At 40.3% G+C, this 16465-nt stretch overlaps 1 pseudogene; it reads right to left on the bottom strand.

Annotated features, from left to right (window-relative positions):
• Positions 1-15242: 15242 nt before the first annotated feature.
• Positions 15243-16106, bottom strand: LOC132223357 (sterol carrier protein 2-like; annotated as a pseudogene).
• Positions 16107-16465: the final 359 nt, after the last annotated feature.

The raw sequence follows: 16465 nt of genomic DNA on the forward strand, positions 1-16465 counted from the left end.
AATGAGTGAGATCATGTGGTATTTTTCATTCATTGACTGGCTTATTTCACTTAGCATAATGCTCTCCAGTTCCATCCATGCTGTTGCAAATGGTAAGAGTTCCTTCTTTTTCACAGCAGCATAGTATTCCATCATGTAGATATACCACAGTTTTCTAATCCATTCATCTACTGATGGGCACTTAGGCTGTTTCCAGATTCTAGCTATGGTGAATTGTGCTGCTATGAACATAGGGGTGCATATATCCTTTCTGATTGGTGTGTCTGGCTTCTTGGGATATATTCCTAGAAGTGGGATCACAGGGTCAAATGGGAGTTCCATTTTTAGTTTTTTGAGGAAACTCCATACTGTCTTTGATAGTGGCTGTACCAGTCTGCATTCCCACCAGCAGTGCACAATTGTTCCTTTTTCTCCACATCCTCTCCAGCACTTGTCGTTTGTTGATTTCTTGATGATAGCCATTCTGACAGGTGTGAGATGGTACCTCATTGTTGTTTTGATTTGCATCACTCAGATGATTAGTGACTTGGAGCATGTTTTCATATGTCTGTTGGCTTTCTGAATGTCCTCTTTTGAAAGGTGTCTATTTAAGTCCTTTGCCCATTTTTTGATTAGATTGTTTATCTTCCTTTTGTTAAGTTGTATGTGTTCCCTATAAATTTTGGAGATTTGGCCCTTATCAGATATGACATTGGCAAATATGTTTTGATGTAGTCCCATTTGTTCATTTTCTCTTTAGTTTCAAGTGCCCTAGGAGCTGTATCAGTGAAGAAATTGCTTCGGCATATGTCTGAGATTTTGTTGCCTTTGGATTCTTCTAGAATTTTTATGGTTTCCTGTCATACATTTAAGTCCTTTATCCATTTTCAGTTTATTTTTGTGTATGGTGTAAGTTGGTGATCTAGTTTCATTTTCTTGCATATATCTGTCCAATTTTCCCAACACCATTTATTGAAGAGACTATCTTGGCTCCATTGTATGTTCTTGCCTCCTTTGTCAAATATTAATTAAGCATATTGGTTCGGGCCGATTTCTGGGCTCTCTATTCTATTCCATTGATCTATATGCCTATTCTTGTGCCAGTACCAGGCAGTTTTGAGAACAGTGGCTTTGTAATACATCTTGATATCTGGTATTGAGATCCCACCTACTTTGTTCTTTTTCAGGATTGCTGCAGCTATTCGGGGTCTTTTTTTATATGAGATGAATTTTTGGAGAGTTTGTTCTAGATCTGTGAAGTATGCCATTGGTATTTTAATGGGAAGTGCGTTGAATTTATAGATTGCTTTGGGTAGTATGGACATTTTAATAATGTTGATTCTACCAATCCATGAACACGATATGTTTTTCCATCTGTTTATGTCTTCCTCTATCTCTTTTTTCAATGTCATGGAGTTTTCTGAGTAGAGGTCTTTTACCTCTTTAGTTAAGTTTATTCCTAGGTAGCTTAATTTTTTTGGTGCGATGGTGAATGGGATTGTTTTTATAATCTCTCTTTCTGAAAGTTCACTATTGGTGTATAGAAATGCCTCAGATTTCTTGGGGTTAATTTTGTATCCTGTTACATTGCCAAATTCATGTATTAAGTCTAGTAGTTTTTTGATGGAGTCTTTAGGGTTTTATATATGTAATATCATGTCATCTGCAAATAAGGACAGTTTTTCTTCCTCTTTTCCAATTTGGATGCCTTTTATTTCTTCTTCTTGCCTAATTGCGATGCCTAGTACTTCCAGTACTATGTTGAACAAGAGTGGTGAGAGTGGGCATCCCTGTCTTGTTCCTGTTCTTAGGGGAAATGGTGTTAGTTTTTGTCCATTGAGTATGATGTTGGCTGTGGGCCTGTCATATATGGCTTTTATTATGTTGAGGTATGATCCTTCTACTCCCGCCTTGCTGAGAGTTTTTATCAAAAATGGGTGTTGGATTGTGTCAAATGCTTTTTCTGCATCAATTGATATGACCATGTGGTTTTTTTCTTTCAATTTGTTTATGTGATGTATCACGTTTATTGATTTGCAGATATTGTACCATCCTTGCATCCCTGGGATAAATCCTACTTGGTCATGGTGTATGATCTTTTTGATGTACTGTTGGATCCGATTTGCTAAGATTTTGTTGAGCATTTTGGCATCTATGTTCATGAGGGATATTGGCCTGTAATTCTCTTTCATTGTGTTGTCTTTACCTGGTTTTGGTATTAGGGTGATGCTGGCTTCATAGAATGAGCTTGGAAGTGATCCTTCCTCTTGAATTTTTTGTAGTAGTCTGAGGAGGATAGGTTTTAGTTCTTCCTTGAATGTTTGGTAAAACTACCCTGTGAAGCCGTCTGGTCCTGGGCTTTTGTTTTCTGGAAGCTTTTTGATGACTGCTTCAATTTCTTCCATAGTTATTGGCCTATTGAGATTTTTAGATTCTTCCTGATTGAGTTTTGGAATGTTGCATTTTTCTAGGAATTTGTCCATTTCCTCCAGGTTGTCTAGTTTGTTGGAGTAGAGCTGTCCATAGTATTTTTTAACAATCATTTGTATTTCTGTGGGTTCTGTTATTTCGCCTCTATCGTTTCTGATTTTGTTTATTTGGGTCCTTTCTCTTTGCTTCTTGGTGAGCCTGGCTAGAGGTTTTTCAATTTTGTTTATCCTTTCAAAGAACCAGCTTTTGGTTTCATTGACTTTCTGTATTGTTTTTTTGGTCTCTATGTCATTTATTTCTCCTCTAATCTTTATTATCTCCTTCCTTCTGCTCACTCTGGGGTTTTCTTGTTGCTCTCTTTCTAATTCTTTGAGTTGTAGAGTTAGATGATTTACTACCATTTTTTCTTGTTTTTTGAGATAGGCCTGTAGAGCTATAAACTTCCCTCTCAGGACTGCTTTCATTGTATCCTAAAGGTTTTGGCTTGTTGTGTTTTCGTTGTCATTAGTTTCCAGGATGTTTTTAATTTCTTCTTTGATCTCATTGGTAACCCAATCAATATTTAATAACATGCTATTCAGCTTCCAAGTGTTTGAGTATTTGGGGTTGTTTTTATTGTAGTTTATTTCTAATATTATGCCATTGGTCTGAGAAGATGCTTTTTATGATTTCAATCTTGAATTTGGGGAGATTTTGCTTGTGACCCGATATGTGGTCTATTTTTGAATATGTCCCATGAGCATCAGAGTGGAATGTATATTCCGTGGCTTTGGGGTGAAGTGTTCTGAAGATGTCAATTAAGTCCATCTGATCTAGTGAGTCATTTAGGATTGCTGTATCTTTGCTGAGTTTTTGTCTAGCGTATTTATCCAGTGATGTCAGAGGTGTATTAAAGTCCCCTACTATGATTGTATTGTTGTCGATCTCTCCCCTGATATCTTCCAGGAGTTTTCTTATGTATGTGGGTGCTCCTGCATTGGGTGCATATATGTTTATCAGGGTTATATCCTCTTGTTGTATTGATCCCTTTAGCATTATGAAGTGGCCTTCCTTATCTCTTGTTATGGCCTTCACTTTGAGGTCTATTTTGTCTGATATAAGTATTGCTACCCCAGCTTTTTTTCATTTCCATTTGCCTGAAAGATATTTTTCCATCCCTTCACTTTCAGTCTGTGTGAGTCCCTTCTAATGACGTGGGTCTCTTGTAGACAGCAAATATATGGGTCATGTTTTTTTATCCATTCAGCTACTCAATGTCTTTTGATTGGACCATTTAGTCCATTTACGTTTAAAGTTATTGTTGAAAGGTACTTGTTTGTAGCCATTTCTATTTTTTTGTGTGGCTGTTTTCTTTCTGGGCTTTTTAGTTCTTCTTTTTACACCAGTCCCTTTAGCATTTCTTGTATTGCTGTCTTGGTGGTGATAAACTCCCTTAGCCTTTTTTTTCTGTGAAGCTTCTTATTTCCCCTTCAATTTTGAATGATAGCCTTGCTGGATAGAGTATTCTTGGATTCAGTCCTTTTCTTTGCATCACTTTGTAAATTTCTGTCCATTCTTTTCTGGCCTGATGTGTTTCTGTTGAGAAATCATTTGATAATCTGATGAGGGATCCTTTGTAGGTAACTCTCTGTTTCTCTCTTGCAGCCTTTAAGATTCTGTCTTTGTCTTGTACATTTGTCATCGTTATTATGATGTGTCTTGGTGTGGGTCTTTGGGGGTTCATCTTGTCTGGGACTCTCTGTACTTGTGTAACTTTTTTCTTCCCCATATCAGGGAAGTTTTCTGACATTATTTCGTCAAATAGATTTTCTAATCCTTGCTGCTCTTCTTGTCCTTCTTGCAGCCCTATTATGCGTATGTTACTTCGTTTCATTTTGTCCCGAAGCTCCCTTGGGCTCTCCTCCTGCTTTTTAATTCTTTTCTCCAGTTGCTGTTCAGATTGAGCTTGTTTTTCTGCCTTATCTTCTAATTCACTAATTCGGTCCTCTGCTTCTTCTAGTCTGCTGCTGAAACTTTCCATGTTGTTTTTGATTGTAGCTATATCACTTTTCATTTCTTCCTGATTCTTGCATAGGTTGTTGATTTTCTCATCCATCCGGTGAATGAATTGTACAACCATTATTCTGAATTCTTTTTCTGTCATGTTGCATGCTTCAACTTCATTAATTTCCTTTCTTGGTGACTCCTCATTGTCTTTCCTCTGGGTGTTGTTTCGTCTGTTCATTCTGATTATCTCCCGATGGCTCAAATGTCGAGTTGCCTGGGCCTGGGCCGTGTGCAGTGGGAGCCTCCCACCACCCTAGTGTCACTGAAGAGCTCTGACACTAAGATGTGTGGTTGTTGTGGGTTGTTGGGAACCAGGCTCACTCAGGGTCAGTGTTGTCAGCGCTCAATGTGGCCTCGTGCGCGCCCTTAGAATCAGAGACCCTGCCTGCACCATGCTGAAACAGAGACCCCCTTGAAGCGTGTTGAAAACCAGAGCCCCTAGCATGTGCCAGGAGTCAGAGTTCCCCAGAATCCAGTATCAGAGTCTCTGTTGCTTCGCGCGACCTCGCCTTGAGAATCAGGGTCCCTGTGTGCCCTTGCACCAGGAATTGGAGTCACTGGCTCTTAGTATGAATGCACAGGAAATCAGGATCTCAGGCGCAGGTGAAAAGAAACACAGTCAAGTCACTGGTGCTTGGTGCTGCCACCTGCCCAGAGAATCGGTGTCCCTGGGCCTGTGATGCGTGGGACCAATTCCTGGTGTTCGCAGGATTGCTCCCAGTCCAGGGCTCAGAAGCGGGCAGTGCACCTAGGCTCAGTTCCTGGGGTTCGTGCATTTGCTTCCAGCCCAGGGCTCAGAAGCCAGCAGTGCCCCTAGGCTCAGTTCCTGGGGTTCGCGTGTTTGCTTCCAGCCCAGGGCTCAGAAGCTGGCAGTGCACGTAGAATCAGTTCCAAGGTGCTCGCGCACTTCCAGGCTAAAGTTCCTGGAGCGCTGAGGCCCAGGCAAGGGGTGGGTCTATCAGATAGTTACTCTGGTGCTGCCCCCAAGCCTGCGGGGAAGGGGGGATGGGCTCTGTTACTCGTGGATCTGCCTCGGGCATTTCTGAACTTTTGGCGCCCGCAGGTCTGTAGCTGTGGTCACAGGTCTCTGTCCCCAGTGGCTGCAGGGTCCTGGTATGCGTCTGAGATCAGACTGGGTGGTGCTGAGGCCAGGATCCTAGTCTGGAGCAGCTCCGTTTCCCAAGATGGCGTGGTCGCCGTGCCTGTGCTGGCCGCCCAGGAGTGTCCGTGCAGGGAGCGGGACTCCGCCACCTAAGACTGCCAGGTTTAGCAGCCCCTTAGAAGACCTGCAGAATCTAACTGTCCCTAGCTCATACACACACGCCACACGCATCCACACACTCCTCTATCACTTCCTTGCACTCTCACACTCTCTCCCTCCCTACCTTCCTGCTGGTCGCCATTTTGGAAGAACAAGCTCTTTCTTTATTTAGCACTTTCCAACTTGTTTTATGTCTTTGATTGGATTTCAAAATTCAAAAAAAAAGTTGATTCTGAAACATTTTTGTCAGATTAATGGTGACTCCAGTGTAGGAAATGGATGCTTGGAACTCCCTGCTCTGTTACTCTCCTTTTGTTAAGACATGGAAGGATTCACAAGGAAAGCAATTTGATCCTAAAGTTTTATTTCATAAAATATTTTCTGCATTGCCATTTTCATACAACCCCCATTTCCCAGGCAAAGACCATGACTCAGGGCAGTTCCCCACAGTCAAGCAGTAATAGAATTTGCAGGATGCCCAAGGTCCCAGAGAGGCTGACCAGATTAGAACTATGTCCACGAATCTTAGGAGAGACTGCTGAGAGGAGCAGTAAAAGGTGGTGATCCTGGCTAAGTCTGACTACAGCCAGCCGGACTGAGGTATGAAAAGGTGAGTAAAAGAGAATTTTTGAGCTTAACAAACAGGAGATCAGACAACCAGCTTTTCAGGTCTCACCTTGCAGGAGGAGCTCCCAGAGCTGTTTACAGCTCAGACAAGATCCTCCACTTTCCTTGCTTTTTCCTCTCTCCTCCCCATAGGTGAAGGGCTTAAGAAAGGGAGCTGAACACATTCTTCCCTCCACAGCAGGCCCCTCTTGCCCCTCTGTTTTAGAGGCCAGCCCTCATTCAGGGTGCAGTGACGCTTTAATGATATGTTCTATGCCAAGCAGAAAGTCCCCTGGCCTTCAGAAGTAAGCAGGGATTGACCAGCTGTATCAATGCCTGGGGAGGGGGCAGCGCTCATCTGCAGAATTGGGGAAGGGATTGGTGACTGCTTACCTAAGCCAAGGCCTTTCATCCAGCCTTTACCAGCAGTTGAACTGTTTCTGCCATATCCACCTGCCTGACTCGTGTGTCTGCCTCTTCAGTCCAGAACCTATAAGGGATGAAAGGTGCTACAGATCGGGCCTCTGGAATCCCAACTCTGAGCCCAGTACTGTGAACAACTATCATCATTATTATTTACCTTGTGCCCAAGGATGCCATTCCTACCTGGGCATTTCCCATGAGGCACCAGGTAGCTGCCCTGGCTTGGCCCATCTAGGGTTTGACTTGGACATTGTTTAGTCTTGGCTATTCCAGTGGTGGCCTGGGGCCACTAGTAGCAGCATCACTTGGGAGCTTATTATAAGTGTAGCATGTCAGGCTTGCTCCAGACACTCTGAGTCAGAATCTGCATTTAAACAAGATCCCCAGGGGGATTTACAGGCATTTTATAGGGTGACCTGCACCACAAATCTATCATTTCTCTATCATTTTTTTTTCAAATAAGCTGGTTTATTTTGGAAATTCTGAAACTACTTTTTCATTAATATCTGGCAGCAACTTTCTGGGAAGGGTAAATGCCTTATACCCCCCACCTGGGATTTAATCTGAGGCAGATGTGTAATCTTCTGGCATCGGGCACAGATTAGCTGTTTGGCCATGATGGACTAAGGCACAGGTGAATGGTTCTTGGCAAAAATGCAAGGTGGTTCTTCTGTGGCCTCATGGTGGCTTTTCTGGCTAGTGGCTGTTCTATAGGAAAACTCCTAAGCTACTCTTGGAGTCTGACATGGCAACTGCTGGAGTCTGACTTGGCAACTGCTGTCTTATACATGCAATACTCTCAGACTGCAAGGCAGGCAAGCCCATCAGACTTTCTGCTATCAACATGCCATCAAGGACACTGCTTCTAGTGAAGGCCAGAGGAAGAGTAGAAAACCTAACTCATGGACATCCTGAGCTCCAGGACTGGGGTCTCTCATGTGTTTCCTTGCTTTGCCTTCCCACGTAGGTTCTTGGTTCTCCCTAAGTTTGAGTTACCTTGGCACCAATCCCTGTGATCTAGGGTTTATTATCACAGCACTTCTCCTAAATATCCACATCACTAGCTTTAAATTGGCCCTTGTACATCTCTGAGAGAGTGACTAGAGGAGTCTGATTGCTTCCAACACAAAGGGCAACAGCTTATAGTTCCTTAGTCTTGATTCTCTAGTTCTAATAATGCCACAAAGGTTATAAAAGTTTGAGTTTTCTAAAGCTGCATCAGTCACAGTGAGGTTTACTTAGTGATGTTCTCTCTTGGCATCTTCTATATCACCAGTTCTAACTTTCTCAAAATACTTCCTCTGTTTATGAAACCAAGAGATTGGGGACAGGACTTTCTGCTCCTTGTAAGGTCATTGTCATTTATAACCTGTTGCCTTGTTAATTGCCCATTGTCACCTTCTCATTGTAGGTGCCTCACAGGAATTAAAAATCCATCCAAAATTTATTAATTGACTTCATCAAATAATGACTAAGTAAATAAGTAGAGTGGGCATCTTAGACTGTGATTAACCTGTTATTAATTGCTCCCCTGGCCTTACCAAGTACAGAAGTCCCAATATATCCTTGGAAACTTCCCAATGCCCAGTTGCATGGGAATTTCCAGGATCCAGAGCCTCCTCAGTGGGAGACCTCAGGCTTCATTTCAGTTCCAGCTACTGCTGGTGGAGGCAGGGAAGAAGGAACCCTGAGATACAAGCCAGCCAAGGTCCCACATTTTATAGATGGAAATCCAAGATCCTTACTTATTTAGAGCATGGGAACAAATCAGGCTGCCATGTCTCAGGTGTCAGGCAGAGGGTTTGATAGTTCCTCATTGCATCCTGGGGTAGAAGTGGGCATTTCTGGGAGGAATCAGAATCCATGCCAAACAGAAAATCAGGTCCCCAAGATTGAAAAACTGGGGGAACTAAGCCAGTATAATAAATAGTATAATTAGTCTCTCTTTCTCTCTTCACTGCTCTCTTGTTCATAACCTTTAGGCCAGGATTTCCAGGCTCATGTGTTCAAACTTGAGGGCTCATTACATGTATACAAGGTGGGGACATATGTGAAGGGCCATTTCAAACTTCTAACTACCTGGTGGTACATGGTGGCATATTGCCACAGCTTCCCAATTGCTCTGATCTATCAGCTCTGAGCAGCCAATCCAGTACCATGTACAACTTTGTAAGCCACATGATGAAAATGGGAGATTCTCTGAGGGAAAGATCTATTTTTTGGGAAGTCCACTTCTTCAGTAGCCTCCATGATCCCTGCTCTATCCCAAGTCCTTAGGGAAGGCTCTTTATATTCATTTACCATGAGAATGACCCCTGTGCACAAATGACCCACTACTCCTGCAAATAAATACCAGAAAACCTGATCTCGCCATGCCATAACTTCCATTTCCCCTTATCTGAGCTGTCTTCCCTCTAAGAAATGGAGCTTATGCCATCAAGGCCTCTTATATATCCTTAATACATTCTGGAAACCCACTTAGATAACATGTTTGACACAGAAGGAGATGCCAAAAAGAACAAGACCTGGTCCTTACCCTCTGGAGAACGCATAATCTAGGAATTAAGACAGGCAGACCATAAAATATACTGACTCCAGATAAGGTGCTGGATTGAAGGGTAAGCAAATGAGAACAATAGCAAAAGGAGCTATTAAATCCCCAAGGAAATCAGTAAAAGAAGGATAAAGCAGCTGACCTTGAAGCTGGACCTTGAATGCTGAGTGTGAGTTCAGGTGGGGAGATGAAAAGGGAAGTTCAAATGGATGGAATAGCAAGACCAAAGTCACAGTGATGGGAGAGTGAAAGTTATGCTCAGAGAACAGCCAGAAGTCCTATATGTCAGCAGCACAAGGTATACAAGGGTAGGAGTATGTGGCAGGGGATGAGACTAATAGGGGGATGGAACTGAGTGTTTTTCTCTTCTGGTCCTATGTTCTGGTAGTTATTGTTATACAACAAACTGTTCCAAAATTTAGTCGCTTAAAACAACAGCCATTTTATTATATCTCACAATTACATGGGTTAGGAATCCAGGCAGGGCTTACCTGAGTGATTCTTGTCATTGACGGAGATCGCTCAAAGGTATTCAGCTGGAGGATGGGGCTGATCTTCTGAGTACACCACAGCTTCATTAACATGTTTGGTGCCTTGACAGGGATGTCTGGAAGGTTAGGCTCAGTTGGGCCTGTCTACCCAAGCACTTACATGTGCCGGACCAGCTCAGCCAGGGTTCGGTGAGCCTGAGGGGGAGGCGGTAAAGGATGTAGAAAATACAGACAGAGAAAATAAGCTGGGACTACATGGATCTCCTGTGCCTGGCGGAGGCTACAGAGAAAGACCCAGACAGCAAGCTGAGCCTTTATTTTATAGCCAGAGGTAAACAAGGTATTGGCCACCATAGTTACAATGTTTTTGCGAGTTTCACTTGTTTTGGCAGCACTTGCTTCACCTCCCACAGCCCATTAGCTACCCAGATAAGATCTAGGGATTGTCATAAGGTCAAGCTTAATTATGCTAAGAGGGCTGTGCCCTCTAAGCTGGGACTTGTTTGTGGCTTTGCCAACAGGTCAGTCCGAGGCTTAACCCTATAACCCGCTCCTTACACTTACACATGGCCTTACCAGCACAGTGGCCTCAGAATGATTGGAGTTTTTACATGGCTGTTCAAGGCTTCAACAACTAGTGTTTCAATGACTCAGGAGGAAGATGAGTGGTTTTTTTATGAACCAACATCAAGAGTGATATAACATCATTTCTTTAGTACTCTATTGGTTTTAGAAGTCACAAACTCACCCACATTCAAATGAGGCAGGTTATATAGACCTCATCTCTCAATGAGGAGTGTATAAAGAATTTGAAGCCATGTTTTAAAACGTCCACAGATGTCTTACCAGAATAACAAGGCATGGAAGGACCCAAGGTGTTCCTGGATCTTGGCTCTCTCCTTTTTGTGGATCAAAAGTCAAATGAGCTGAACTAGAAGTTAATTCATTACAAGGAATCTGTTCTTGGATAGTAGAATAAAGGAGCTACAGAGTATAAACCAACCCCCTTGCCATAGCTGTCAACACCTAATTTCTTGCTTTGTGAATCTGACATTGACTGTCTAAGGAACATTGGACAAGTCTATTTTCCTCTCTCAGCTTTACTTTTAAAAAAAAAATCTCTCTACTAGTGATGATTCCTACACCACATTTTTGGCGGCATATAGAAACTATAGTATGCGGCCTACAGTGTGATATTCATTGACTGCAATACAGAAGCTCTGGAAGAGTGATACTTGCTCCTGCTAAAAAATTATAATGCATTTTGTATTATTGTGATTACTTGTTACAGTTTTTCTGCCTCTTCTTTGCTGCTCCTCCCTCCAATGCTTGTCAGAATGACTTTCAGGCTCCCTCTGAAAATGCTCCTTTTCTTGTGGCTGTCTTTAATGAAAGCTGAGATTATTTATCTTTTTCACACCTCGCATACCTCAGTATCTACAAATGGTATTGATGACCTTTATGCTCCAGATTATGACTCTCCCACTTCAGGTAAAACAGAATTTTTTAAAAAAGAAACTTTTGTTTAGTATTTGAGTCCTATATCATTTAAGTATACCACATTCTCTTTTTCTTTAATTTTCTAATCTACAGATCTCTTAGCCATTTATTGAGGACTTGGCACCAGGATCACAGTGTTCCTTTGCATCCTAAGTTCTACCATCATGGATGACTTCAGCATCCATATATGTTGCAAATTCATCCAACTTTTCAACTTGCCAGTTCCTTAACCCCTTTACAAATACCCTCCTCATTTTATCTCAGATACCCACTCCTGCATTCACACTATAGAACTTATCATTTCCTGTTATTGTTTCACCTCTCAAACCAGTGTTTTAAATTTAAAAACTGAGACAAATTTATCTACCCACTATGGAGTATGCATGTTGAACTGTTATACTTACCTTGTTTTGTCCATTTATGTGCCAGATAGTCCTGAGTCCTGCGCTATGGGAGTGGTATCCTGAGGAAAGAGATATAATTCATAAAATTCATCCCTTTAGTACAATAACATTTTATCCCCTATAGTATATTGTAGTGGATTGTAGTATATTCCAGAGTTATATTACCATCACCATTATCTAATTACAGAACATTTTCATCACCCCAAACAGAGACCTTATGGCCATTGGCAATCACTCCTCATTTCCCCTAAATTCTCCCCTGAGCTGCAGGCAACTACTAAATTTCTTTCTCTGAAGTTGCCTACTTAGGATATTTCATACGAACAGACTCATAGAATATATGTCCTTTTGTGTCTGGGTTCTTTCACTTAGTATATTTTCAAGATCCATCCATATTACAGTATGTATCAGTACTTTATTCCTTTTTATAGCCAAATAATATTAGATTATATGCCTAGACCACATTTTCTTTACTTATTCCTTTATTGATGGACATTTGAGTTGTTTCCACTGTTTGGCCATCATGAGTAAAAGTGTTATGAACTTTGTGTACAAGTTATCACACACTCTAGAATGACTAAAATAAAGACACGATCACATAATACAATATACAAATGGTGTATTGTAGAATTATACACCTGAAACCTATATTATTGTATTAATCATTGTCACCCAAATAAATTCAATTTAAAAAGACGTCATTTAATTTTAACTCCAATAACTCTCCCAAAGTAGATAACTGCTTTAAAAAGTTTTCTGCAAAGAAGTAGAAGATTGAAAATAACACTAACAATACAAGCATAAATGAGTGACAAGAAAATTGCACCACAAACACTACAACTAATCTGGGAACAAATCCTTTGTACGCTACATGACAAGTAAATCATATGTGACAAAAAAAAACTGACAAAAAGTTGAAATTATCAAGACAATATGAAATTTCATCACTACTGTTAAGGATGAACCTTACAATAAATGTATATTATGCCTTGAGATATTAGCAAATTTCAGAGTAAAGCCATCAGTATTTATACAATATTTATAGGCATTAGCTCATATTTATATCATCCTCAAAATTCATTTTTTTATTATTTAAAGTATTACATATATCTCCTTTTCCCCGATTGACCCCACCAACCACTCCCACCCCCCAGGACAAGCCACCACTGCCTCAGTGTCTGTGTCCATTCGTTATGCTAACATGCATGCATACAAGTCCTTTGGTTGATCTCTAACCCCTCTCCCCTGCCTTCTCTCTGAGGTCGGACTGTCTGTTCAGCGTTACCTTGTCTCTGGATCTATTTTTGTTCATCAGTTTATGCTGTTCATTATATCCCACATATGAGTGAGATCATGTGATATTTATCTTTCTCCAGCTGCTTATTTCGCTTAGCATCATGCTCTCCAGTTTCATCTATGCTGTTGCAAACAGTAAAAGTTTCCTCTCTTTTATAGGAGCATAGTATTCCATTGTGTAGATGTATCACAGTTTTGTAATCCACTCATCTTCTGATGGGCACTTAGGCTGTTCCCAAATCTCAGCTATTGTAAATTGTGCTGCAATGAACAGAGGTGTGCATATATCTTTTCTGATTGGTGTTTCTGGTTTCTTGGGCTATATTCCTCGAAGTGGGATTAATGGATCAAAATGGAATTCCATTTTTAGTTTTTTGAGGAAACTCCATACTGTTTTCCACAGTGGCTGCACCAGTCTGCATTCCCACCAGCAGTGCACAAGCGTTCCTTTTTCTCTACATCCTCACCAGCACTTGTCATTTGTTGATTTGTTGATGATAGCCATTCTGACAGGTGTGAGATGGTACCTCATTGTTGTTCTGATTTGCATCTCTCAGATTATTAGTGACTTTGGGCATGTTTTCATATGTCTCTCAGCCTTCTATATATATCCTCTTTCAAAAAGTATCTATTTAGGTCCTTTGCCCATTTTTTGATTGGATTGTTTACCTTCCTTTTGTTACGTTGTATGAGATCCTTGTAAATTTTGGATATTAAACCCTTATCTGAGATAGCATTGACAAATAAATATGTTCTTCCATGCAGTGGGCTTTCCTGTTGTTTTGTTGATGGTTTCTTTTGCTGTGCAGAAGCTCTTTATTTTGATGTAGTCCCATTTGTTTATTTTCTCCTTAGTTTCCATTGCCCTAGGAGCTGTATCAGTAAACATATTGCTATGACATATGTCATATTTTGCTGCCTATGCAGTCTTCTAAGATTTTTATGGTTTCCCATCTTATATTTAAGTCTTTTATCCATTTTGAGTTTATTTTTGTGTATGGTGTAAGTTGGTGATTTAGTTTCATTTTTTGCATGTATCTGACCAAATTTCCCAGCACCATTTATTGAAGAAACTGTGTTGACTCCACTGTATGCTCTTGCCCCATTTGTCAAATATTAATTGAGCATAATGGCTTGGGTCTATTTCCGGGTTCTCTGTTCTGCCCCATTGGTCTATAACACAAGGCCAGTACCAGGCAGTTTTGAGAATCGTGGCTCTGTAATATAGCTTGATATCTTGTATTGTGATCCCTCCAAATTTATTCTTCTTTCTCAGGATTGCTGTGGCTATTCAAGGTCTTTTTTTTATTCCAGATTAATTTTTGGAGAGTTTGTTCTGGGTCTGTGAAATATGCCGTTGATATTTTAATGGGGATTGCATTGAATCTATAAATTGCTTTGGGTAGTATGGACATTTTAATGATGTTGATTCTACCAATCCATGAACATGGTATGTTCTTCCATGTCTTCCTCTACCTCTTTTTTCTTTTTGTTTTAGGAAGAGCAATTTTAATTTTATATTAAACATTCTTCCATTATTGTACCCCATATCTTACTGAGTTATAAGAAATAACATTAGCATTAGAAAAACTAGGACGAAAGATAAATGTGGGTAATTATTTAACAAAACATATAAAAAGAAAAATTATAATAGGATTGAACTTGATAAACTTAAATTAAAATGAGATAATTTTTAAGCTGTTCATATCAAAGCAAAATTTATTAAAATAACTTAACACTGATTTTTCAGGAAGAAAACTAATTTAAAAATGTTTTTATTTTAAAAATAGGCCTGTGTTCAGCTATAAAATTTCCCCCCAAGCTCTGATATTGTTTTTATTTAGATCTTGGAAGAAAATACCATTCTGTTGGCACAAAATGCAAAAATTTTAATTGTTTTAACGCCAGCACAGAATTTTAAAAACTATTCATGCAGCTGTTCTCAACCTGTGGGTTGCGACCCCTTTGGGGATCTAACAACCCTTTCACAGGGGTCGCCTAAGACCATCGGAAAATAAATATATAAATTGATATTGTTTTTGTGATTAATCAATATGCTTTATGTTCAATTTGTAACAATGAAAATGCATCCTACATATCAGATATTTACATTATGATTCATAACAGTAGCAAAATTACAGTTATGAAGTAGCAACGAAAATAATGTTGTGGTTGGGGGTCACCACGACATGAGGAACTGTATTAAAGGGTTGCGGCATTAGGAAGGTTGAGAACCACTGTATTAATGGAAAACAGATTAAGGTCATTAAGTACACAACACTAATTTCTGGCCAGCTTCTGGTATTTTGTTTCTCCCCTAGTTCTGCCAAAGAAAACTTAAATTAACTCTTCAGCAGACTAATACTCAAATATACTTCATAAGCAAAATGAAAGCTTTTGTTTACACAGTTTTTGGATTTTGCTGTTCCTAATTTTATTCTGGATCTCAATTTTACCCAAAACCATAATTGCCATATTAACTTTGTAATGTACAGTTATATGCAATTCAGCAAAGCAGTAGTACACAATCAGGCTCTATTCACCCAGAGCTTAGGAAAAACAGGATTGGTCAAACCCACTTAAAAAAATATCTCATGCTATTTGCCAATGCTTGGTTTCAGTCTAAGTTCTGACAGTGAAATAACATAGATATATATCTCTAAGTCTCATCTTGATTTTCAAAGGTACGCACAGGAAGTTCTTCACAGCTTTGCTTTGCCTGGCTGGAGCTGAAGATTCTGTAACTTCATAGCCAGACCCATGTTGCCAGTGATTTTCAATTTGCCTTGAAAGAAGGCTGACTGAGAATTCATTTTACCTGTCATTAAAACCATCAAGTCCATTGCGATTGTGCAATCAGCCTTCTTATCTGAGTTAGGAAGCACCGATCCCTTGCCATTCCTCACATCCACACCCAGGTGGCTTCTTTACCCCCAGGGCCATCCTTCACCTTGAAGGCAAAAACACTGCCGATTTTCACAAGCTGTTACCCTTCCACTTCAAGCTTCTTCTCAATCTCCTTAAAGACAAGATTTGCTTTAAATCCTTTAACTGCAGTGCTGGTTGGAGCAGCTTCAATTTGATGAGTTCTGGCAGCTTTGGGAAAACCCATCTTGTATTTCTTCTTTTTATACCAGTCCCATTAGCATTTCTTGCATTCCTGGCTTGGTGGTGATAAACTCCCTTAACCTTTTTTGTCTGTGAAGCTTCTTATTTCCCTTTCAATTTTGAATGATAGCCTTGCTGGATAGAGTATTCTTGGATTCAGTCCTTTGCTTTGCATCACTTTGTAAATTTCTGTCCATTCTTTTCTGGCCTGATGTGTTTCTGTTGAGAAATCATTTGATAATCTAATGGGAGATCCCTTGATCCCTTGTATGTAACTTTCCGTATCTCTCTTGCAGCCTGTAAGATTCTCTCTTTGTCCTTAACATTCTCCATGGTAATTATGATGTGTCTTGGTGTGGGTCTTTTC

This window comes from Myotis daubentonii, chromosome X (genome assembly GCF_963259705.1).
Source record: "Myotis daubentonii chromosome X, mMyoDau2.1, whole genome shotgun sequence".
Lineage (NCBI taxonomy): Eukaryota > Metazoa > Chordata > Mammalia > Chiroptera > Vespertilionidae > Myotis > Myotis daubentonii.